The sequence below is a fragment of the Lissotriton vulgaris genome, unplaced genomic scaffold (genome assembly GCF_964263255.1).
Source record: "Lissotriton vulgaris unplaced genomic scaffold, aLisVul1.2 SCAFFOLD_675, whole genome shotgun sequence".
Taxonomy (NCBI): domain Eukaryota; kingdom Metazoa; phylum Chordata; class Amphibia; order Caudata; family Salamandridae; genus Lissotriton; species Lissotriton vulgaris.
Window position 1 is genome coordinate 591,650 of NW_028249837.1, and position 25,723 is coordinate 617,372.

A 25,723-nucleotide genomic window follows, 5' to 3' on the forward strand; every position below is an offset into this window, starting at 1 on the left:
AGATTCATTCCAACAGGGTGGTGCTTCGCACTAACCCTAAGTTCCTTCCTAAGGTGGTTTCACAGTTCCATAGCAACCAGACTATAGAACTGCCTGTGTTCTTCCAAAATCCTGAGTCAGTGGCGGAGAGAATGATCCACACGCTTGACGTCAAGAGAGCCTTGATGTACTTCATTGATAGGACCAAAGATTTTCGGAAGACGAAACAACTGTTTGTTGCCTTTTCGCCACAACACAAAGGCAATCCCATTTCCAAGGCTGGTATAGGCATTTGACTTGACATTAGTGGTCCATGTCAGTTATGTATAAAATGGGCTTTTTTTCTGAATACTAGAGAACTAGAAAATGAATTCAGTTCATGAGTTGGGAGTCGATCTTTGAAAAATATTTCCTCCCTCTCCTTCTCACATTTGTGATTTTCTATTGTGAATTGTTGATTAGGTTTTCTCACTTTGTTCTTGATTTATTGTGTCCATGCATAAACTGTATATGTATGACTAAATGTTTTTTCTTCTTTAAATTTTTTTACTTGAACCCTTGCACTGTATATATGCACAAATTGCTTTTTGAATCACATATGGCCTGAAATGAAGTTGATGGTTATTCATTGTCTGTTTTTGTATATTGAAAAATTGTTCAACCAAGTATTGACTCAACGACAAAAAGTTATTGTCTGGGTAAACTAATAAAAGTGTTGTTTATCCATAAACATTCAGTGCTTAATTCACAATCTTGGAGGCATAGGCACATCTTTTGTATTCACGTTAGTGTGGCCCTGCCTACCCTCTCTCCCATTGGGCCCAGCCACCATTGTTGGTTTAGTTCAGATATGAATTCAGCAGCCCACATGCCGCTACTTACCAGTATGCATCTTTTCTTGGCATGTAGGGCTGCTGACATTCATATCGCCCGCCCTCCTCCCCGGCGCCTGTAGCGGCTGCAGCACTTAGAAATACTCTTAGCATGCTCATCATTCACTAAGTTACACTCCATCTCTGCCGCAATGGCTAAAACAATCTGAGGATGGAGTCTATGCCCATGCGCACTGTAGTCCAGGGGAGGAGCCACCTATCTTGTGATACTTCGAAGACTCTTCCAGGACAACAATGTGCGATCATCCGGACCCAACACTAGGCGGCGATCTATGCACAGATATGAATGTCAGCAGCCCTACATGCCAATAACAGATGCATACTGGTAAGTAGCATATTCGTTTTTAGCCACCACATATGTTCAGCTTTGACTTTGAGATCCAGTTGTATTTGATTTCCATAACATCGACCCGACCTTAGTGCTCTCACTTTTACTCTTGGAGAGCGTGGTAGTTTAGAGGTCATGGAAATATAGATTGCTTTGAGGAGGAATGAAGGCCCAGGAGTCTCGCTAGCTCCCTTTGGGTTAGGGATTTGTTTTTTAAGAATGACCCTATTTCCCTTCGTATTTTCGTCATCTTCTTTTGAGGCAGTAAGAGAAGGCATTTCAGTGTGTCTACAGTAAAACCTAAGAATTCCAGAGATCTGGAGGGTGTCAGTATAGATTTCCCTTTGTTTATTATGAATCCTAAACTCTCTAAGAGGTTTATTAATGCATTCAGTTCTAGTAGGATCTGGCAGTGATGCTGTGACATGAAAAGTATATCGTCCAGACAGACGATCAATTGTATTCCTCTTCCCCTTAGGAATGATGCGACAGACCTCATCACTTTAGTGAACCAACAGGGGGCAGATGATAAGCTGAAGGGTAGAGCCTGAAATTGGAATAAGTGGTTGTTCCAAATAAATTCGAGGTAAGGTTGGTGTTCTTTTGCCATGGGAATAGTGAAGTAGGCGTCTTTTAGGTCTAGTTTGACTAATCAGTCTTTCTCTAAAAGTATATCCCTCTAGAAATGGATACCCTCCATCTTGAAGTGTTTGTAAACTAGAAATTTGTTCAGTTCTCTTGTGTTTATAACCGACCTCCATCCTTTGTCCTTTTTCTGTAAAAGAAAGAGGGTGCAAGTAAAAGTCTTGTAACCCTACAGCACTTCTATAATTGCCCCTTTCTGTAGCATAGAGGTAACTTCCTCCTGGATTATTTTGTATTGTTCTTTTGTCAATAATAGAGTTCTCTGCTCCAAGGTTTTAATTGAGAGTTCTGAGAAGTCTATTCTGAACCCTCGGATGGTTTGTAAGATCCAAGGGTCTTGAGTGATTGTTTTCCAGCCCTGTAAAAAGAATTTGAGGATGCCTTCTGCCTTTTGTTGGATAAAAGAAGAATGAGGAGTGAAGGTACTCACCTAGGAAGTTGGGAGTTGACCGTGTGATCAAAAACATCTGGATTGGGTTGTTCTTCCTCTCTGGGGGTAGAACGGTGGAGGGTTGAATTGTCTAAGGTTGGGCCTTTGGTAGAAACGACCGGTCAAAAGGCCCCTTCTTCCTGCCTGCACAAAAATATGAGCACTGAAGACATGTCTCATGTTATTTTGGGCTTTGTCAAGAGCTGTGAATGGTGCCACATATTTCCCCAGAGTTTTAAGCATGTCTTAACCGAACAGTAAGCCCTTGGGATTCTGGGAGGGATCCTTGTCGGCCATGTTGCTTAATTCAGGGTTAAATTTGGTTAGGACCACTCTTCTCCTTCCTGCATTCACTCTAGTGTTGGTGTTTCCTAAAAGGATGAGTGCTCTTTGACTCCAACCCCTGACCAATCAGTGCCGAGTGGGGTACCTGTGATATGGCTTTCCTCAGCCATATCAATTAGTGTAGCCAAAGGGCCAAGAATGTTGGGGGGACAATCTTGGCATGCTTTTAGTGATCTCTCCCTGACCTTTCTTGGAACTCCACCCAGTTTAAAGAGGAACTTGATTAGTTTGGGGTCAAGGTTGGGAGTCTGGCAGACTTTTTCTTGTATAGCAGGTCTCGAGAATTCTGCCCTCAGTATAGCCCATATTTCTCTTTCAAGGGGTTTCTAAGCCAATAAAAACATTTTTTTACCACATATTCCTGAGGCCATCATTCCGAATTTTTTGGATGTTTAATATCGTATGGGGAGAACATCTCCTCACTTAGAGAATTAGTTATCTTTTCATTTGAGGATGATGGGAGCCCCTCCTCAGTAACTTGACTGTCAAATTCTGAGTCATCCTTGCCAAGGTCAAGTATGTATTCATTTGTTAGGTTAGTAGTTATCCCCTTCTTCCTCCATAACAGTATTTTGTATATTGTAATGAGCCCTTTGATAGGTTGTCCCACTTAGGACACATTAATGTGTTGTGCCGCTTAGGACACTTTGATGTGTTATGCGGCTTAGGACACCCAATAAATTTGAGGATTGATGTCCTCCTTTAAAAGTTGAGGTGCTTGCAGCTCCTGTTTTATCTGAGGTGCTAGGACCTCCAAGTGTGCTCAGGGTGTTTAGGTCTTCAGTATTCTTGGTTTTCTTTAGTCTTTTTCCACTTTTATATGTGTTATTAATATTTTCATCATTATTTTGGGGGTTCGGTATATCAGTTATGTCCTCTTCTTCTATAGGTTAGGATCTTTTATTAGACATAACTTGATAAAGGATCTTGAGCATGCAGGAGCGCATCTCTTTTTAAATAATCCTTTTAAAGGCATCATTATTATTTATGCTGGGGTTGGAAGCCTCAGCTTCAGCTGAGTCACTATCAGATACTATAAGGTATGCCCCCCTTTTTTTTCAGGAGTGGCTCAAAAGTATAATAGTATGGTAAAATTGGTGTAGAATGGTTGAAAAAGCCTGCGGTGGAAAAGGGTTGTTTGCTTTCAAGCATGCATAGACGTTTTGGACCGTCTCCAAGGTTCTTTCCTTTAATAAAAGGTACAGCCCTAAAGAGTGGAAGGGCCGATGGGAAGTGCTTGTCTCAGTGAGCACGTATGAAGGCAAGGAAGTAGACGAGCCTTCAACGGGTGAGCACACACGGGACAGGAATCACTGAGGGCTGACGTGAAGCGCTCTTCTCGGTAACCGCGTATCGTGTCACCGTGAGGGGACGGAAGAGACGATCGTACACCAGGGGCAGTTTTGGGAGATACAGGCCAACTGTGGAGAGTGGGCCCATACGCTGTACCATTAAATTGAGAGGTATGATTAAAATGAATATCGGGTTCAAGGTGCCGAAACTGAGTTGGTGGTGGAGAGAGGGAGTTGGAAAATAGTCTCTGTAAATTGGAGATCAAGGGGAAACTAACATCCATTGCTGTAAAGGAAGCAAGTTAGAGTAAGACTATGCCATGAGAGAGAAAAATACATATAAAATGGTTGTTCCTGTTAAGAAAAGGTTAGAGATAATGAGTTATATAAAGAGTACTTATTTGCCTGGAGCCACATTTAAAAGAGGCAGATTGTTCTTGGCTAATGGCTTTTGTACATTATGAATTATTTACTTTATGATTTATTGTAAGTAAGAAGCGTTTATGTTGTACTGAGGTTTCTAGCTGAACGCGAAGACAAAAAGTTAAGCGAAAAATGTATTATATTGGTAAGGAGAAGAAGAAAGTTTCGCTGTTTGGAAAGGTAAAAAGATTGGTTGTGAAAGACAAGCCTGTAGTAAAACCGGAGTGGAGACTAGTCCTTGCCCTTGGAAGACCTGTATCTCACATGCTAATGAAGCATGGCTATCACACTTGCTTGTGGGTCGAGAATTGGGTGCAATACACGGAAGGGGATGGTGCGCTTGCATTTCCTCCAGAAAGTTCTTTTAACATAGAGGTTTTGCGGCATTTGAGAGAAACAATGACGAAACTTAAGCCTAAACCTAGACGTGCACAATTTGAAGCATTAATGGATTGGGAAGATGAGGTGTATGAGAAAGAACAACACAGATCAGGAAGAGGTTATGATTTTGGTTTAGATAAATATCGGAATGAGAATATTGAGGACAAAATATGTAGATGGGAACAGGTAGATGTACCAAATGATTTGTTTCCTGTCAGGAGTATGGAAGGATTTACTGGAAGTAAAAAGAAAGAGGAAAAGAAGCATGTTCAAATTTCAGGATGTAGGTACAGTGACACAAAAGATGAATTGCTGAATGACATTCTGGCTAACAGATCACCTCCATATCAAGGGGAGTTTGCGACAGTGGTGCCAAAGGCACCACCAGCAAAATTACAAAAGTTTTCCAAACTGTTCCAGTCCCCAAAGGGAGTAGTGCAATAAATGGACAGTAACCTGTTCAAACTAGTAGTGCAGTAACAAAGCCAGAACTCCTTCCAATGAATAGTACAATTATTTGGCAAGAAAGACAAGTGATAAATAGGTCAAATCATGAAGAAGAAGAAGAAAATGAGTTAGCAGTCAGGACACGAGAATTGTCTAAAAGTTTGAAAGAACTGCCTATGAATATGGAAGCTTTAACAGTCCCAATGAATATAGATTCTGAAATTTCTGATTGCAAATGTGAGGTAGATAAAGAACTTTCACTGACCATACCGTTAAATGAGCCAAAACCAGATCCTGGAAGAGAGTTATTATCTGAAAGTGTCAGGAATAAACAGCCTAGTGTGTCCCAATTAGATACAACCACAGATCTGACAAAAGCTCTGACTTACGCGGTTGGAACTCAGATACTGGCTGAAAAACCAACTGGATAGTTACAGGGAACGAAACCTAGAGGAAGATTAAATAAAGTCTCTTTGGGTTTGACTAGTGAGGAGATGGGAGAGTGGGTAAGAAGTGGCTGTAGAAAAGATGAAGCACGCTAACAGATAGATATTGCAGAATTAAAGGTAGACATGGAGGAATTAACTTTTGGAACAGCAAGCATAAACAGATTAAAATGTTACCAGGATGAAGAGATACTCTTGGTGAGTAAAAGCATTACCTGGAAAAGTAAGCATTTGCAGGAAAAACTGGAAGAAGTTGCCAGCGAGACAGGAGTGGATATCTCCAAATGTAGGGATTTGCAGAAACCATATAGATTAGATTTCACAGAAAAGGCAAAGAAAACTTAAACACTACTGGAAGAAGAGCTAAAATTAAAGAATTGCTGATATTGCTGAGAAAGAAAAGGGAAATTGAAAAATGGAGGAGCAGGTGGAGAGGTGGAGAAAGAAGAATAAACAAGGTCGTTAGCATATCCTGCTGCTCACAAATGTGAAACTAACTACATTAATAGAGGGTATTGGCTTACGGATGAATTGGCAAAATATTGCACAAAACAGGATTGTTCTTTAAATCAGGCAAGTGCGAAGAAAGACACTTTTCCCCAATATCTCATGCTTGCTAACACAGTAGAAATATGGGAAGAAGTGAAGCAGTTACAGGATCAGGCAAGCGATGAGGAAAAGGAAATATGGGTAAAAGAAGGTTGCACACAAAAAGAAGTGGATGATGTTTGGGTCTACCAAGATGAAAAAGCTGTTATGCCCGATAATATGTTTGGCCATTTTGCAAGCATGTATCATGGACAGGCACACACAGATAGGGAAACTCATTTTGCCAATAAAGTTATCAGTTTGATCTGGGAAATACTGAGCACTAAACAGAAACTGCAATGTGAATATTGTCCAGAAGCTTCTGGAATTGGTGAACCGGTGAATGGCACAATGAAAATCATATTAGCAAAAATGTGTGATTCCACTGACTTGAAATGGCCGGAGGCTTTGCCTCTAGTTCTAATGACCATGAGAAATACACCTGAAAGAAGGACAGGTTTAAATCTCTACAAGATACTAATGGGACAAGCCATGAGACAAGTATACATGTACCTGATCAAGAAGACAGGCCACTAAGAAATAGACTGCAGATTTTGGATACATGTTCAGAATCAGGTGCTAAGCAACCAGAAGCTGTTAACACAAGGGAAACAGATTGTAAAACTGGTGAATTAAGACCAACAGTCTGTGAGAGTGTACAGCATGGTGTAAGACTAAATGATTTTTCACCTGACAACGATTTAGACAGTACTACAGAACTAATACAACAGACAAACAGACCAAATCTGAAGTACAAGTCACTGGAATGGACATATGTGGCACTTCCTGATATACAAGAGGAAGCGGATAGCCAGGAAAGTCTGAGAGTGACTGTGCAGGAGGTGGTCAAGGAAGAAGAACATTCGGAAATCCTGAGAGTTATCTTATCTGACAGTAGAGGAGAAACAGATGATCAGGAAATTCTAAACAAAGACTGGGGACCTATGGATAGGGCTGATTTATACATGAATTTAGGGATTACTTGAGGTCACCATAATAGTGTTACAGAAAACACTTCTGGGTTTTAGCACACACGACGAAGACGATTTTTAATGAACCATTTCTAATTAGTTAAAATAAAAGAAGGGGAAAAGGACTGAAAGTCATTCAAGTGTGGAAACACACTTTGTACATACTGTACATATTTAGTATATTTTATTTATAGGATAATTTAGATACCATAGTAGATATGGACAGTCTTAAAAATATTTTTTTTGCTTTGGGTGTAAGATGTGTTTATGGTGTACCATTTTTCTAATGGGGCTGTTAACAATGTACAAATAGTTGCACAAGTAGATAGATTTGCACTTCACAAGGATAAGTAAGTTTCAGATTTAGAACTAATGATAACATTTCTGTAGAGAACAAGGGAAATGGAGAAAAAAAATTGATGAACTAACAAAATTATTGAGAATAAGTGTCTGATCGAATAAAAAAATGTTTTAGTGGAATGAATGGGTGGTTTGGGATTTGGTGATGATGAGATCATCAAAGTGGGGAGTTGATAGAGCGAAGTACAGAAGATTTTGTGTGTACCACGTTCAGACCAATCACCCCCATAATAAAGTGATATATTAATTTTGATTGCTGTGTATTAACCAAAACACACACATTACAAGTGGGAAATGCTTTGCATTAACAGGTTTTGATTAACATATTATTTAATTATGTAAAACGCATGTTTAATCTATTTTGTGCATTTAAGTAGTGTAATAGTGTATGTCTATGTTGTAGTGTACATTGTGCATTGCATGCTGCTTTTTTGCTTCATTTTTAATGGCTTGCAGTATGATAATTTTCTGCTAGGCAACAGCTTTAAAGGATAAATATTAGCCAGGGCACAGTCCGAGTCAATTACCACCAAAAGGATGACTTTTTCACACTCTCCCTCGCTTTCTCTTCTCTACATTTCTTTATCTGTCTTTCAGTCTCTGACTCTCTCAATGGGATTGCTCTTCTTCCCCATGTCTTCCTACAACTGTTCCTGTCTTTTTTTTTTCTTTCCATCTCTCTCACCTTCATCTCTTTCTATGTCTGTCTTTCTCTCTCTTTTGACGTTTTCCTAAACTTCCCATTCTCTCCGCCTCTGCAACCTCTCTCTGCCTCTCCCAGTCTGTGCCTCCCCATTTCTCCGCCCTTCTCTAATTTTGCCTGTCTCTGCTTTCAAGGGAGTGGAGGGGAGAGGCAGGTATTACCACACGTCTCACTGCACACTCTGAACAATGTGGCAGCTAAAGAATGGCCACCAGCTTTTGTAGAGGGTCTAGATGGACTCCACGAGGGATGAAGGGGCCTCCATCTGGAGACTTCCCGCATTGGACGATCTCAAGTCCCCACACAAGCACAAGTATACCAGGGCCAGCAACTCTTCCGTCTGCCACAGGACACCTGAGTGTGGGCGTAACGGAGGCCTCTGCAGCCCCTGCGATGAAGGGGTGCCAACATCTGACAGGGTCCCCCAATTCAATTAAATATTTATTAAAGATTTGGAACTCCACTGAGGTCCACATTAAAATACTTGCATAGTATTACATTACATGTATTACTGCATGTATTTTTATGTGGACCTCATTGGAGTTCCAAATCTTTAATAAATATTGAAAATATTGACAGGGTCCCCCATTCAGCTCGAGAAGTATGAATACCTGTGAGGTATGGAGCCGTCACATTCTGTAGGGGAGCCCATTATTTTGTGTTATGCCACTATATATGAGGTAACTTTGGCTCTGCCCCAGAAAACACCCCAGTGTAGGGGCGACCCAAAAAGTTCATGGCTACCACCTGCCCCAATACTTATACCTCTACCCCGGCCAACACTTCTTTCTAAGGTCAGCAATATTCTTACCGCTTACTGACGAGTAAGAGGGGAGAACCAGGCCATGTGACGGACTTTGGATAATACTACATAAGCCAACCACAGGTCAAAGGGCCGCTTACGAACCCAGTGCAGCAGTTTTATTTAATGCAGCCGGCATTGTATTTATTCACCTGTGAATAAAATGTAGGAGACTGGCTGTATGCTACATTTGCTGCTTCTGTAATAAACAACGAAGCAAGCAACCTGCTGTCCGCCCCCCCTCCACGTGTGAAGAAGGATGAGGCTATGTTTGAAGCAAAATCTGTTTTTGTTTCTTTCTCCAGCACATAAACTGGAAAAATAGTGTATATCATTTGTGCAGAATATACATATATTGTAGCCCTTCACCCAAGGCTGTGGGCTACATTACTTCTTACACATTATGTGTAGTGCACTTTTCCTCCTTTTATTAGTGAACATTTGAATACTTTGTGGTTTGGGCAGGACTTTAAGTGGGAAAAAAACCTGATGCTGCTCTAAAAGGGGCGGGGCACATTTCTTAAAGGGGTGTGGCCTATCCAAGTAGGGGTGTGGTCTAAATCAATATACCTAGCATTGTGTGCTTAAGAAAATCATGAAGTTGCATCCAGCAAAGGATAATAAAATAGTTAAAAAGGTATATTTCTTAAGTATAAGCCATAAAGTATCAAACACTTTAAAACATGTAAAAATTATTTACATTACTTAAAAATCTATTGCAGGATTTTCCAAAACCCTTGAAGATATTCACTGTGTCTATTTTGCTGGGGTTTCTCACAACAATTTTCTTTAGCAGACCTTCTACCTTTTGCCAGCCAACTCTTTACATACAGCTTTGCGTCAAATGTTTCAAATGGAGGACCATTGAGTTTTACCCATAAGCATGAAGAAATGGTCTCTACAAGAAGAGAGGCCCTTGTTGGACCAGCAATTAAGTTCATTGCGCTGAAACCTCTCTCGCAATCCGCATTACTTGCTGGCAAGGTTTCCATGCAAACTACTAACTTTTTTAATGCTTCAGGGGTTTTCTTTCCACCAAAATCTTTAAAAAGTCTAAAAGCTTGGATAGTATCTCTTGCTGGCAGATGAAACTCTGAACACAGTTTCTGGATATCTGTTTCACCATAAAGAATGCATTCATCACCAGGAGGCAAGTTGCCTGCACACTGAAGCTGGCTATAAGTTCTTTCTCAGAATCCGCGGCACATCGTTTATTGATATTTACTGACAGACTTTGGTAAAACTGATTTGGATTAAGGGCAACAGAGTTACTTCTATCATGGAAAAGAGGAACATTCTTGAATTTGCCCTTGTAAACTGCTCTCTGAGCCGCAGAAGGAAATTCCCCTGGTGAGTCCTTCATTGCTCTAAATATACATACTTGACTAACCAAAAGTCTGTGGGCATTAACAATTGTAATGTCCCTCCTCTGTAAGGAGAGTGATAAGTCTTTGAGCTCTTGAAGTGCATCACCCATTACCCCAAATCTCTGATAAAAGAATAGGATGTAAGCTTCTTCAAGAGACCTTCACACTTACTCCGGTCTCTTATGGGTCTGGATGGGTCTTTAAAAGCATTCTCAAAATGTTTGCACAAGATAGAAAAGCAGTTCCAAACAGCTTTCATAGATCTGTAACTGGATGCTACTTATCTAGTATCAAGCATTTTCCCTATCTTCTGAAGCTGTACACATAGCTCGCTGGCGGCCAGATTTAGCTCTCTCTGGTTTTTTGGTGACATGCTGTATGTGGCATACAATGAGTCCATGAAAATCTTGAAGTGATTGACCCTGGCAACCCCATCAACTGTATCTGCCACAGCAAGTTCTAGTCTGTGAGCCAAACAGTGCCATGTCAGTACACGATTTGGCCGGGAGGAGTAGCACCTGGGTCTCAGTAGGGCTGTGCCTGCCTGCCACAATGCTGGCTCCACCTCCTGCGCTGCGTCTGAAGGCCCTGGCCCACACTCATAAAGGAAGAAGAGGTGCACTGGCAGAGTGCTCCCATCTGCATGTAGAGTACATGCAGATGGGTCTATTCAGCCTTGTGCTGACTCAGCCAGCCTCCTGGAGCCCCCCGCCAACCCCTGTCACTCACAAACCAGACAGTCAATACACAACCAGGCAGAGGCACAGAGAAAGGTTGAACAGGAAAATAGCCACTTTCTAAAAGTGCTAATTCCAAACTTAGAATTTAAATACCATCTTCACTAAAGGATGTGTTATTAAATTCTGCGTTCAGGGATACCAGATTCCATATCACTATCTTGCTGTTATGGGAAGATATACAGGTAAACATGTTACACGGCATTCCCCATGCTATCCTATGGGCAAGATAGCCTTTCAATAGAAAAAACCGAAATTGGCAGTATTTCACTATCAAGACATGTTACCCACACTAGTAACACCAAATAAAAACCGGGACTTATGGTCACCCTACCTTTGACCTTTGAGGCCCGAAAATAGAGCCCCCTTTCGAGGCCCCCCCAAAAAACTGGGGGGCTAAGACCCCCACAGACAGCTCCCACTTAAAGCCCTGGGTTTGGGGTATTTCTTTGTGCCAGTGCTCGTTTAATGACTCAGCAATTCCCCGCACCACAGTCTCTGCTAGTGATGTCTTCCCAATATATATCCGTCGCTTGTTCTAGCACTCACGGTCTCACACACCGCTTTGAACAATCAAGGATTTCAATATGTCTGTCCCATTCGAGAACAGGTGTAGGCTCTAAGCAGAGGGACAGCATGCTATCTGAAGTAATGGAGATTTGCATGATAGGACCTGCAATTTCCTGTAATCAGGTTGCTTTTATTGTGCTCACGAAGGTCTTGCACCCAGCCAGCCAATAAAATAATGAATCCGTGCCATAGTGTGTTTCGTTGACCAAATGTTTCTTACAGTAACTTTTAAAAGGGCGCTCCCGATTATCAGTGGGCATGGTCAATGTTCACTTCAAGTGCCCATGGCCGCCAGGAGCAAAGGCCGCACTCTTATCAGACTGTGCTCTTGTAAAAGTGCAGGAGTCGAGAATCTACACACTGCTCTTAGATCAGCAATGTGCCAGCCACACATCATTGCCATGTTTGGGGGATGGCGATTTGTCTCACAAACTTGCCTTGGTTTTTTGCCGGGGCTGAATAGTTAGCAAACAATATAATAGCAAAAATTATAACAAAACGAAGTTTGAGCAAAATCTGCACATCACAAAAGTGAAATGATTAGTACTACTTATATGCCAAGCAGCCACAAATTCTGTAGTTTTGACTGAGCTAGACAGGCAATACAGTATGTGAGTTTTTCTTCATAGGCAGGACTTGACATGCAGCTGTTTTTTCTCTCACACACTGTTCTCAAATACCAGAGTTAGGGATATGTATTAGGGCAGAACTTCCACGTTAATTCTATCAAGCAGCAGAGAGTTTGGCATATCCTGGCACAGGAGGCTGAACCTAGTTCTCAGTTGTTTAATGCTTGAGAGCGCAGCTCTCTGCTGAACTTATTCTACCAAAAATACAGAGAACTGGCCTTAGGTCAGCCCAGCCATTGCCTTCTTATGCCAGTCCTCTTCAGGCCTTCCTTACAGACTGTCAATCACATCCTTGGCTCCTCTTATAGGATTTGTTCTCTCTCACCATCATGCTATTGACTGTTTGAAGATGCTTCTGTTGCAGTGCATGAGGGACTATTTTACATCTCAAACCTGCACTCAAGCACCCCACGTCTTGTCGCATTTAGTCCTTTCTTTCGCATATGTCTTCTCTGCTTCTCCATGTCCTCTTTTTAATGGCACTCTGATGACCCTCTCTCTTTGGCTATAGTTATGACACCTCAATCTCTCTTGATCCATTATGAGGCCCAGCACCTGCCTTGCTTTCACTGCCTGTTCTAGTCACTTAATCTCCTCATCACTTCATCTCCTCTTTCTGTCCCCTCTGCTTCTCCATGACCTCTTTCTCATTGCCCTCTGATGACCCTCTCTCTTTGGCTGTGGTTCTGACACCTCACTCTCACTCAATCTTGATCCATTATGAGGCCCAATACCTGCCTTGCTTTCTCTGCCGGTTCTAGTCACTTCATCTCCCCACTCAGGGTCAGTTATCCTCATCCCCTTTTTGTATTCGCTTTGTTCTGCTTTCAACCGCTGTGGCGCCGGCCAGTCTCTGTGGAGGCAAAGTACCAAGAAGGAGGTGACAGAGACACCATTAGAACAGCAGTGCGAGAGGCTCAGTGCGTGAGCACCAGACAGCTCTCCTGCCATACTGCTGCTCTCTTATGTCTCTCTTCTGCTGGGCACTACCAAAGTAAATAGCTGTTCATTCCAATCACAGATACAACCCAGACCTTTTGGCTTTGTCAATGCTTGTTAAATGAAACTTCTCACTTCCTACCTCATTTCTGTCTTCGCTTCAGATCAGACTGTCATTCAGTGCCTCTACTCTTCTGTTTTCATTGGGGTACACATAGCAAAGGGAATAGAAACAGCAATGTACACACACAATGTACAAGAATTATATTGTTAGGTAAGTATGTCAAGCCATCAATATAGAACAATTATCCCACAGCATTGTAGGCAAATGAACAGAACATAGCATGCTCTGTGTTAGAGCACACTCCCTCACTAAGACCATAGAAGGCCTCATTGCCACTTCAGCGTCCAGGTATGTTGTTCTCCAAGAGACTTTGGAAGTGGAAGGGTGTCCCTATTAGAAGTGGATGGAGTAAAGCACCAGGATCTATATGAATTACTGCTACAGATCTTGGCAGGGTTTTCTTTTCTATGGCAGAGAAGCCTTAATGTACAGAATTCCATGAGGACCTTGGGAGCTGCGGAGGACAATGGTGTCTTGATCATCCTTCCCCAACTTACTTCACAGACTGCACTGAACTCTGTAGATAAAGGAGGCAAAGTTATTTTCCTTATAGACTCTTCCTTTTTATTTGTTGTCACTCACCAATCGTAGAGTACTTATTCCGGCACAGGGGTGCCAGGGTGTTAAGAAGCATCACTGTGTGTGGGCTGCGGTGATCATGGCAATTGCCATCTTGGCAACGTTTTCAATATGGTATCCTGACTTTTCTTTTGGATTTAGTTTCATGCTAATCTAGCATGGATGGAGAAATCTTGGCCTGTGTCTAACAATTTGAGGTCCAGGACCTATCCTATGACCTGGAGAGGAGCATGCTATCATAGAATTCTGGTCCTGTCATAGGTGCATCACATAAAGCAGTGGTGGCAGCATAACATGTTTTATGATTATAGTGTGACTGTACATTTTTAACCTGTCTAGTGTAAAGGCGTGCTGTTATGTGAAGATCCAGAACTTGCAGTGACATCCATTGAGCATGCCAATTGCAGGTGTGAACACAATGAACGTGTGATACCTGCACGGTACATGACTTTGTGTGTGTGTGAGTCTAAATAAAAAAGCCAGTAGTATTAGTCCTGGGTTCCATGGCATGGTTCTCCTCTAACATTTTGCCCTCAACCCTCCTGGTTTGCCAACTTCTTTCTGCTGGTTTTTAGGCCTGCTGACAAGTGCTAAAGTGCTTGTGCTATCCACTTTAAACATGGTGAAATTGACTTACACACAGTTTGCACATTTAATTTATTGGAAGTCCTTAGTAAAGTGGTACTATCTGTGTCCAGGGCCTGTAAATTAAATGCTACTAGAGGGCCTACCACACTGATTGTGCCACTCACTTCCGTAGCCCTTTAAACATGTCTCAGATCTACCATTGCAGCCTGGGTGTGCAGCTTTAGACTGCCATTCTGACATGGCAAAATATACCTATTGCCAGGCCCAAACCTTTGTAGGGTAGGTAGGGTGCAGTGTATTTAACAAATAGGACATGTCATTTTAAGTTTTACATGTCCTGGTAGCGTAAAATCTCTAAAATGCATTTTTCACTACTGCAAGGCCTACTTATCCCATAGAATAACATTGGAGTTACCTTATTAAATAAAATAAGCTGTAACTTCCAATTGGGAACAGGTAGACAAGTTGAGTTTGGTATCTAACACATTTATTTAACCACTTGGATGCTATGCTTCTTCTGGTGCTTCAATGTAATTTCCATTGAAATCAATGGAAACTCCATGACGAGTTACCCTTGTCATTAGCGCTGAAGGGGTTAAAAGCTGTCTTTAAAGATAACGTCAGATTTTTAATCACAATTCTGAAAATGTCACTTTTAGAAAGTTGGTATTTTCTTGATCTAACCATTTGATGCCTGCAGCCTGTTCCTGGTTCACATGACTACGTGTAGCTGGCAGTTGGTCTTCGTGTATTGCTCCCAGACAGTGAGACAAAGGCAAGATAGGTATTGGTAGGATGGGCCATTCTGAGATCATGAGGGGAGGAGCTCTCACCTACCACACTTGCACATCACAAGGGCTCAAACTGAGCAGTCTCACAAAGGGTTTTAGTCTTTTGTGACCTACAAAAGCTGAGGCCAGGACAGAGAGAAATGAGATGCCGGGCACTTCATGGGGGTGGAAACCCCTACAAGTTTCCTCTACATTAAAGCGGGCATCAGGTCTAAATATTTGACCCTTAGACCCAACTCTTTAGTACACTTTTGGACCTATAAACTCACCAGGAATAAGTACTTCTGTGCTGCTGAAAGGACTGTCCCGCTGCTGGCTTGCTGCCTTGCTGTGATGTGCTGACCTGCTGCCTTTTTGCCTAGGTGAGAAGGAATGGGCATGCATCTCCAAACCCAGGACACCAGAGTGACTCCAAGGGTTAGTTGGCTCCTGATCAGAAGCATCAGGTGATGCTACTCCAGTCCTGGGCCCTCGGAAGTGGGCCTAATCGCACTCTGCCAGTCCATCTGTGGATTAAGCAAAACTGGTGCATCTCCCACAGAACCGGCGCATCACTCTCTGAACAAGTGCATCCCCTCTGCTGTGTGATCTTCCCCAAGGCAAAGACATTGTTGCATCTCCATGCAAGGACATCACCCCGCTCAACGCAGCCCATCAGAATGGCTGCTGTGTGACGCACCACCACGCAAGTACAGCGCCTCGCTCTGTGCAGCTCCCTGAAGCTCCAGCAGGCCTTACTGGGTCCCTGTTGCTAGCCCACACTCCACCGTGGTCAGCCTGAACCTATGACTTTGTCCCGCTCCCGCGGGAGTAGATAACCACAGTTGGAGCTTCTTTATTTTTGGCACTGTTTTCACTGATATCTTTAAAGTTGCAAATCTCTTGTCCTACTGATTGGAGTTTTGTTTTTTTGGTCTTCAAACAATCAATCAGTCAATCAATCAGGGTTTGTACAGCACAGGTATTCACTTGTGATGGTCTCAAGTTACTGTAAGGGGGGCTGCTGATCCGTCTGCGCTGTGGTGTTCAGTTGAAGAGCCAGATCTTGAGGTCCTTCTTGAATTGGGCCAGCAACAGGGATTGTCTGAGGTGGGTTGGCAGTTCTTCCTCCAGTTCCTGTCTCGTGGATCCGAGGGACGGTGGACAGGGCCAGCTGGGCAGATCGGACTTGTCTGGAGGGGTGTGGAATGAGAGGCAGTGGTTCAGGTATGTTGGTCCTGTGTTGTGGAGGGCTTTGTAGGCATACTTAAGGATCTTGAAGGTGATCTCTTTGTTTACAGGCAGTCAGTGGAGTTCTCTGAGGTGTTTGGAGATGTGGCAGTGGCGAGGGATGTCGAGGACCAGTCTGGCTGTGGCATTTTGAACATTCTGAAGTTTTCTGAGGAGTTTCTGGGAGACGCAGGCGTAGAGTGAGTTGCCATAGTCGAAACTGCTGCTGATGAGTGTGTGGGTGTTTTTCTGGATTCGGTGGGGATCCATCTGAAGCAGGCAGAACGTGTGGAAGCATCATGAGGTGACGTTGTTGATCTGATGCTTCATTGTGAGTGAGGAGTCCAGTACGATGCTGAGGTTTCGTGTGTGGTCTGTGGGGGTGGTCGGGGTTCCCAATGTGGGGTCCACCATGAGGCGTTCCAAGCTGAGGGTTAGGGTCCTAGGATGAAGACTTCAGTCTTGTCCGAATTCAGTTTCAGGTAGCTGCTCCAGGTGGCAACTGCCTTCATTCCTCTGTGGAAGTTGTTTCTGCTGGTTGTTCGTTCGTTGGTGTAGAAGATGATGTTGAGTCCGTAGTTCCTGAAAATGGCCGTGAGGGGGCCCATGTAGACGTTGAAGAGGGTAAGGCTCTGAAGGGACCCTGGGGACTCCACAGCTGATCTCTGTGGGTTGGGGAGAAACGGCGGTAGTCGGACGGATGCTGGTGTTGTGGAGTCTCTTGATTAGGGTGGGGTGGAAGATGGTGTAGAAGGCAGCTGAAAGGTCCAGGAGGATGAGGGCTGCAGTTTCGCCTCAGTTGAGGAAGGAGTGTGTCACTGGTGGCAGCGAGAAGTGCAGTCTCTGTACTGTTGTTGCTCCTGAAGCTGGATTAGGAGATGTCCAGTACGTGGTTTGGTTTCATGAACTCAGAGAGTTGGGTGTTGATGGCCTTTTCAATGACCTTGGCTTGCAAGGGGTGCAGAGAGATGGGTCTAAAGTTCTTGAGGTCTGTTGGGTCGGCGAATGGTTTGATCTCTGCGTATTTCCAGGTTTTAGTCTCAATGGAGCAGTTGATAGTGTGGCAGAGCTCAGGGGTGATGTAGATGGCAGCTCTGTGGAAGATGTGGTGTGGACATTGGTCCGCGGAAGCTCCGGAGTGGATGCTCTTCACGGTCGTGAGAGTGTCATCAGTGGTTAGCAGTGTCCAGTTGAGCAGGATCTGTTGGGGTGCAGCGTAGTTGGGGGCTGTGGTGTCGGGCTTGATGGGAGGGTCTTGGGTGTCGAAGCTGTCATAGATAAGCCTGATCTTATGGTAGAAGAAGGTACCGAGCATGTTGCAGAGGTCTTGAGAGGGTGGGATGTCCGTGGTCTCGCTGTTGGGTCTGGAAAACTCCTTGCTTATCGCGATGATTTCTTTACTGTGGTGAGTAAGTTGGAATTTATTGTGTCCTGGAGGGCCATTTTTTAGTGGTTTTGAGGGGGAGGTGATGTGTGGTGATCGCTGCTTTGAAGGCTGTGTGGGTTTCTGTGGCTTTGTTGTTCCTCCATATCTTCTCTAGATGTCTACAGGTGTGTCTGGACTCATGGAGGGCTGGGTGAACCAGCTGGCTTTCTTGGAGTGTTGCTTGCCGGGTTCCTTTTTAAGGGGTGCCAGAGTGTCGACGCAGTTGGAGATCCATCGGTGGAGGTTGTGTGCTGCGGTATTGACGTCTGAGTCTTTCAGCAGTGGTGTAGTGCTGAGGGAGAAGGTTAGCTGTTCCTCAGTGACCTTATTCCAGCTTCGGCCGGGGTGGGTGGGCGGTTAGGGTGATGGTATAAGGTGGGTTTGGTTAAGGCGAAGTGCACGCAGTGGTGGTCGGTCCAGAGGAGTTCAGTGGTGTTGTTGTAGGTAACGTCTTCGCTGGCGGAAATTGGAGCCTTGACTAGCTGCTTGAGTCCTACATTGGAGACGTTCTCCAGAAGGGATGCACCGCTCTGGTCATTGGGTTTGTCCTAGTGGAAGTTGAGATCGTGAGTAGTATGTAATCAGTGGATGCAAGAGCCTGGACGGCGATGAAGTTGATGAAGGCTTTGGTAAGTCGGGATCCAGGTGTTCTGTAAATGAAGGTGACACAGGGGTGGTGTTGGGGTTGGTCTGGATCCGGAAGTGGAGGTGTTCCCTGGTAGTCATTGGCTCGTTTGAGTGGGTAGTCAGGTGGAGGGTGATTTTGTGGATGACAGCGATGCCTCCTCCTGGTCGGTTGGCATGGTCCGTGCGGGTGATCTTGATTGTATTACTAAAATAAACTCTATTATTCTAAATTGGTGTGGGATTTATTTTGTGTTGTGTTTTCACTTTACTACTGTTTGAAACACTGAATACATACTTTAGACATTGCCTCTAACTTAAGCATGACTACTATGTGCCAAGCTATCACAGGGTTGAGCACATGGTAAATTGGGATTTGGTTGTGACTTTACCCTGACAAGGATTGTGGTTGCTGCTTGAGTAGGGTTTCATCCTCCTCAACCGGTAACCAAATTTATAACAAGTAGGATCCATTTAGAATCAATTTTGGATGTGTCTGGCGTAGCATGGCACAATGGAGCATAAGGATAACATCTGTAGTGAGTGGAAGACTATTCCCTGCATTCCTGTGAATAAAAGATTTAATGAATATTTTGATACCAAGAAGCTGCTGATTTGTTCGCCCTATTTGGTTTATGACAGGGATTAAGCTTGAGACTGCAGTTTCTGTTGTTTAAGGTGGGGATCTTTCTAGGCTAAGCCTGCATTCTTGTCTGCCCGTGTGTACTGCTTCAGGAAGGCTAATGACAGACAGGTGCAGAGATCTCAGACTTCACTGTGCTCATGTTTAGGATACTCCTGCTTGTAGTAAGCCCCAGTGATAACTGCTGTGAAATGCTGCATTCTACACATAGGCTATTTCTGGAGAGCAGCTTGAGAGAGGTACGTGAAATACAATCACCCCAGATGTGAGGAATTATGAGACAGTGGCTCTACAGCCCTTGTCTTGAAAATGTCCATGAAAGTGGGATCAAAATCACCCCCTTTTGTTCCAAGTTCTTTATGTTAAGGAAGACAGTGCTACTCATTGTGCTAGAAGAACTGGTGTGGAAATTGAATGCTAGGACTTCAGACTTTTCAACTAAACGTTTTGTAAAAACATTTGAACTGAGTCACTCATCTAAGCCCTGTTGTGACATTGACATAATCTGTACCTGTGCTTAATTCACTCCTCAACCACAGAATACTGGGGATGGAAATTACTAAGGTCACTGGGTGAGGACAGAATACTGGAAAGATTGATGTAATGCTTACTGAGATCAGAACAAGGGATATAACCCTGTGATCACCAATGTAAATGGATAGTGTAGTATTTTGTTCTACTGTGTGAATAAAGTACTTGTTTACAAAAATAAGTTCTGGGCTGGAAATTAAGTTATTGTGTCTGTGGGTCCACCGCTGATTTCTGAGCTCAGCCTCCTACACCTACCTCCATGCTCACTCTTGCTACCTTGAGAGTCAAGTGCAGGAAGTGGTGTACTTGCCCCAGGTTTCTGAGCCATAGTAGGACGAACCCCAGGACATGTGTGCAAAAATAACAATTGATGGACAGAATGCAGAACAATGTCATACATTCACCCCAGTACAGAATTCTAGGCTTAAATCCATCATTTTTTTGCACTCCACACCACCCCAGTTCAGACATGGCTATATGCAAATCAGCCTTGACCCTGTGCCTCATGGGAGCAGTCCAGCCCGAACTGCCAAGCCATGATCTTCCTGGACCGGAATCAATCATCCTAGGACTGGTTTCTGGCCGTCTGCCGCCTTCAGCCAGGATAGCTTGACTCCAGTGGTGTGGAGAGCATGGGACTCATGTCTGAGCATACCCACCCCACTCGGGGTGACAAATGTACAAATAACAATTGATGGACAGAATGCAGAACAATGTCATACATTCACCCCAGTACAGAGATCTGGGCCAAAATCCATCATTTTTTTGCACTCCACACCACCCCAGTACAGACATGGCCATATGCAAATCAGCCTTGACCCTGTGCCTCATGAGAACAGTCCAGCCCAAACTGCTAAGCCATGTCTTTCCTGGACCGGAATCAAGCATCCTAGGACCGGTTTCTGGTTATCAGCCGTCTTCAGCCAGGATAGCTTGACTCCAGTGGTGTGGAGATCCATCATTAGCCAGAAACCGGTCCTAGGATGCTTGATTCCGGTCCAGGAAAGATATGGCTTGGCAGTTCGGGCTGGACTGTTCCCATGAGGCATAGGGTCAAGGCTGATTTGCATATGACCATGTCTGAACTGGGGTGATGTGGAGTGCAAAACAACGATGGATTTAGGCCCAGATCTCTGTACTGGGGTGAATGTATGACATTGTTCTGCATTCTGTCCATCAATTGTTGTTTTTGCATTTGTCACCCCAAGTGGGATGAGTATGCTCAAACGTGAGTCCCACGCTCTCCACACCACTGGAGTCAAGCTATCCAGGCTGAAGACGGCTGATAGCCAGAAACTGGTCCTAGGATGCTTGATTCCGGTCCAGGAAAGACATGGCTTGGCAGTTCGGGCTGGACTGTTCCCATGAGGCACAGGGTCAAGGTTGATTTGCATATGACCATGTCTGAACTGGGGTGGTGTGGAGTGCAAAAAAACTATGGATTTAGGCCCAGATCTCTGTACTGGGGTGAATGTATGACATTGTTCTGCATTCTGTCCATCAATTGTTGTTTTTGCATTTGTCACCCCAAGTGGGATGAGTATGCTCAAACGTGAGTCCCACGCTCTCCACACCACTGGAGTCAAGCTATCCAGGCTGAAGACGGCTGATAGCCAGAAACTGGTCCTAGGATGCTTGATTCCGGTCCAGGAAAGACATGGCTTGGCAGTTCGGGCTGGACTGTTCCCATGAGGCACAGGGTCAAGGCTGATTTGCATATGACCATGTCTGAAATGGGGTGGTGTGGAGTGCAAAAACCATCCATGGATTTAGGCCTAGATCTCTGTGCTGGGGTGAATGTATGACATTGTTCTGCATTCTGTCCATCAATTGTTGTTTTTGCCCAGGACATGTGAGGCACATGCCCTCAGTCACCATGGGTAGGCCCAGTAGCCATTGTCTGCCCTGTGGCTCCCCCTTATCGGTTTCTTCCCCCCCTCTTAATGCGGTCTGACATGTGTATATGTGCTTAGAAAATAACAGATAGAATGAAAAACAGATATTCTGGCTACCAGGAGTGCACTCTTCATGATAATGTGAACACAGCCATAGCATGACGATGTTAGATACGGCTACCGTGGCCTTCAGCAGATGCTATCAGTGTTTCACAGACATGCCACAGAGATAATCAAGCCTACCGCATGCGTGGTTTGGCGGGCTAAATTGCAGGTTCACAGTGTCTCCAGATGTGCCACTCCAGAGGTGTCAAAGATGCACATCAAATGGCTGTTACTGGTGGTATGTACCACAGGAGAGTATTTGTTGCAGTTGTACCCTTTCTGTCTCTTCTCTTCCTTTCCTCCTCGTAGATAACCCTTTCCTCTCCTTTTATTGCTGATTTGAGCGCTGCCAGGCCCTTCTGATCTCAGCTCAAATCACTTTGCATGCCATTCCATGCCTTTCTGTTCTTGGACCGTTTCCTGGTATCGTGAAGCAATCTTGTTGCATTTGAAAGAAAACAGAGCTGCAATGATAAAGTATGTTTTGACCCTTATGACGCTTAATTTGTGTCACAGTGCCTGTGCATGGGTTTGAGGGTGGGTGCCATTAAGGACGCTTGCCTGGAGCAGCCGGTGGTCTGACATGTGCTTTGCCTGAAGTGTGAATACGCTGCTGGTCTGTGTGATGGCAGAGGTTGCCGGGAAGGCCTGTGAGACAGTGGGTGGTCAGCTGGAAGACTAAAGGAGGGTCGTTTGAAAGTTGAAAATACGAGGTAGGCCGCAGGGGTATTTTCAAACCCCACAAGGGGGGTTGAGCTTAGATATCCTGACTGCAACTTGGACTGTTGGAGACTACAAAAGAGCTGACTGTTTTCTATTGCAGACAGGGAGTATACAAGGAAGCAACATAAAGCTTCATTTGCTGTGTGTCTGCTGACTGGCGCCACAGTTTTCTTGCTAGACTGATCGCAAATAAACCGATGAATAATTGAAGTAAATGAGTTACCTGTCTACAGGAAATAAGGACTTGTGATTCTGCTTTTAAATATACGACAAAAGTCCTAAAATCTGTAATGGTGCAAAACAGTCTTTCACAGAAAGAGGTAAACTGTTGAAAGAAGAATGACCCACAGGAAGCAGGTAAGGTTTAAACAGGTTTATTCTCTTAGATAGCAGACACCCACGAACTAGGCTCCCGATGCCTGCATAGACTCTGGAAACTGAATTAACGTTTCCAGAGCTCCCGCACACATCGTTCCAGCATCGATCGTGGAACAACAATTGAAACATGCAGGGAGCTTGTGGCAGAAAACATTTAGGCGCAAGGACGGCGCAAGAAGCTCCATACCACAACTTCTCCCTCCTTAACAAAGTGAAAACATAAATAACAAAATGGTAAAATGCAAAAGAAAACATGAATAACTCAAAGGTTACATATTTTAGCTTAAAATTAATCATTGAACTTTGAAGGTATTATTCTCAAGTGACTGCCCAGACCTGCAATATCTGAGACAACTCTTCCAGAAGTTGTTGAAACGTATTTGCAGGTTGCTTCAACAACCGAAAAAGGGTCAAGTTGCTCATGAGTAGTGTCCCACTTAGAGTTTGTAAATAATTTGTTGCTATTTTCAATCAGGGGCTGAGAAACAACTGAGGTTGAACTGTGCAACCAATTAGACCAGTCACACGTATCATACTCTCTTTTGTTGAGTTTCATCAAGTAACAAAGTTGTGTATTAGAGCGTCGAACCAACTCTTTTTCCACCAACCCCCTTCACCAAGTAGAGCAGATCCTTTGCTTACATTTGTTACTTGAACTGGTCAGGAAAACTCTGACAAACCTTTGCTGACTTTTCTGGGATTTTTAATAAGGAACCAGTCATTTATGCACAAATCTGTTTTTTTAAAACCTTTTTCATCATCTTGGCTAAACTTCATAGTTTTCTGTTTTTGTGCAACATGAGCCATAAGACCATCACTTTCATTGCCTGCTTTTTCTACACACTGTTTGTTGAGAAGCCATTCTGGACATAAATCTGTATGCACTCTTCTCCATCTCAAAAGAGTAAAAGTTGACACACCTGTAGTAGAAGGAGGTGAAATGCTATATGACCACACTTTTGTGCCAACAAAATCCTGAACATCCTGGCAAGACGAGAGAGCTGCTTGAATACCTTCATTTATTAATCTGTTTGCCCTCTCAACTAAACCATTGGAATATGATGAATACAACATAACTTTAAAATGTGTTACGTCATTGCTTGCCAGGAATGTACACATCTTGTGGGACACAAAATGTGTACCGTTATCAGTAACAATAATGGAGGGTGAACCTTCAATTGCAAAAACTCTCTTCATAAACTTAATTGCATTAGCCGTACTTGGTGAGTGACAAAACATGTGAGATATCCATTTTGAATGATAATCAATCATCAAGGTTAAAAACCTTATATGACTGGTTAAAACGTCATAGGGTCCTGAAAAATCCAGACCAACCTTGATCCAAGGTTTGACTGGAAAAGGAACAGGATGCAATGGTATATTCATCAATTTCCATTTTTTGTCTGAAGAAGACATTCTGATCAAGAGTCTGTACACAATTTGGTCTGAGCCTCTAAAGAGGGCCACCAGTAATAAGATTTATTAAGTTGTGACGTTTTAGAAACACCCAGATGCCCACGATGCGCTGCCTGAATAAAGTCTCTTCTAAGACCTTCTGGAGGAACAAACAAGTCATGGCACATGATCATATCATTAACAAGTGATAACTTTGAGGCACCCATGGCAAAAGCTTTCAATTCTGCAGTCAATTTTCTACTTTCCGGCCAACCTTTTACAATGAATTACTTGACTTTCTTTAAATAGTCAAAAGCTTCCAACCAAGTCTGCTCTGATATATAAGGGAGCACTCTTTAACTGCTTCTAATGCCGCTACTACACATTCATTATCCATACCATCAGAAGCATCCAATGCATAATCCAAGGCCATGTGTGATAAGAAGTCAGCCCTGAATTTGTTTTCCACCTGAATATCTTTTATGGAAAAGTGAAGTTCTTGTAGTCTGGACAATAACTTCACCAACCTAGCTGAAGCTTTACCTAATCCAGCACCATTCAATATGTGCATGAGTGGTTTGTGATCCCTAAATATCTCAAATTCACGTCCCCAAATTAAGTTTTTAAACTTTTCAATTGCCCACACACAAGCCAGGGCTTTGCGTTCAATGGTACTATAATATGTTTCTGATAACTTCAGCTTTCTTGAAGCAAAAGCTATTGTGTGTTCTTTGCCATCAACCCACGGTCCAAGTATTGCGCCCAACCCAGTAAGACTTCCGTCTATCATGAGAAAACGCTTACAGCTGTTTTGGAAGGCATGTTGTGCAGGTGCATCAATTATCAATTTTTTAACTTGGTCAAAAAGGTTGCTGAAATGTCATCTGTCCAAGCAAATTTTGAACTTTTCGTAAAAGGCCACGCAAAGGCTCAACCATCTGAGCATAACCCTTTACAAATCTTGCATAGTACTCTGCCAATCTTAAAAAAAATTGCAGAGCATCCTTATCTTTAGGACCACCAGCATCACTGATTGTCTTGACCAAGGACAATTAGGGTTTAATGTCCTCTGAAGATACTGTGTGACCCAAATAATCAAATTCTTGCGTGCCAAACACACATTTGTCAATCCTGATGGTTATACCTGTTTTGGCTAGCTCACTCAAAACCTTTCTAAGATTGACCAAAGGTGTTTCCCAGTCACTCGCAAATACCAAGATGTCGTCATGGTAGGTCTGGACTCCTGGCATGTCTCCAAAAAGTTTATCCCATAAATTCTGGAAGACACTGGCTGCGGAAGCCAGGCCAAAAGGCAATCTGAAATATTTGCATCCTCCAAAGGCAGTGACAAATGTGGTAAGACCCTGAGAGACAGCAGATAAAGATATTTGATGACACGCTGACCGTTAGTCAATTACTGAAAATGTTTTCACTCCC

General features: G+C 43.5%; 1 protein-coding gene and 1 pseudogene across 1 annotated transcript in view; both read right to left on the bottom strand.

The window, feature by feature from the left end:
- The window catches only part of LOC147663476 (long-chain-fatty-acid--CoA ligase 5-like), a 225,920-nt gene that overhangs the window by 171,602 nt on the left and 28,595 nt on the right, over positions 1 to 25,723 (bottom strand). The window lies entirely within an intron of this gene.
- LOC147663477 (E3 SUMO-protein ligase KIAA1586-like) lies at positions 9,747 to 10,698 on the bottom strand (annotated as a pseudogene).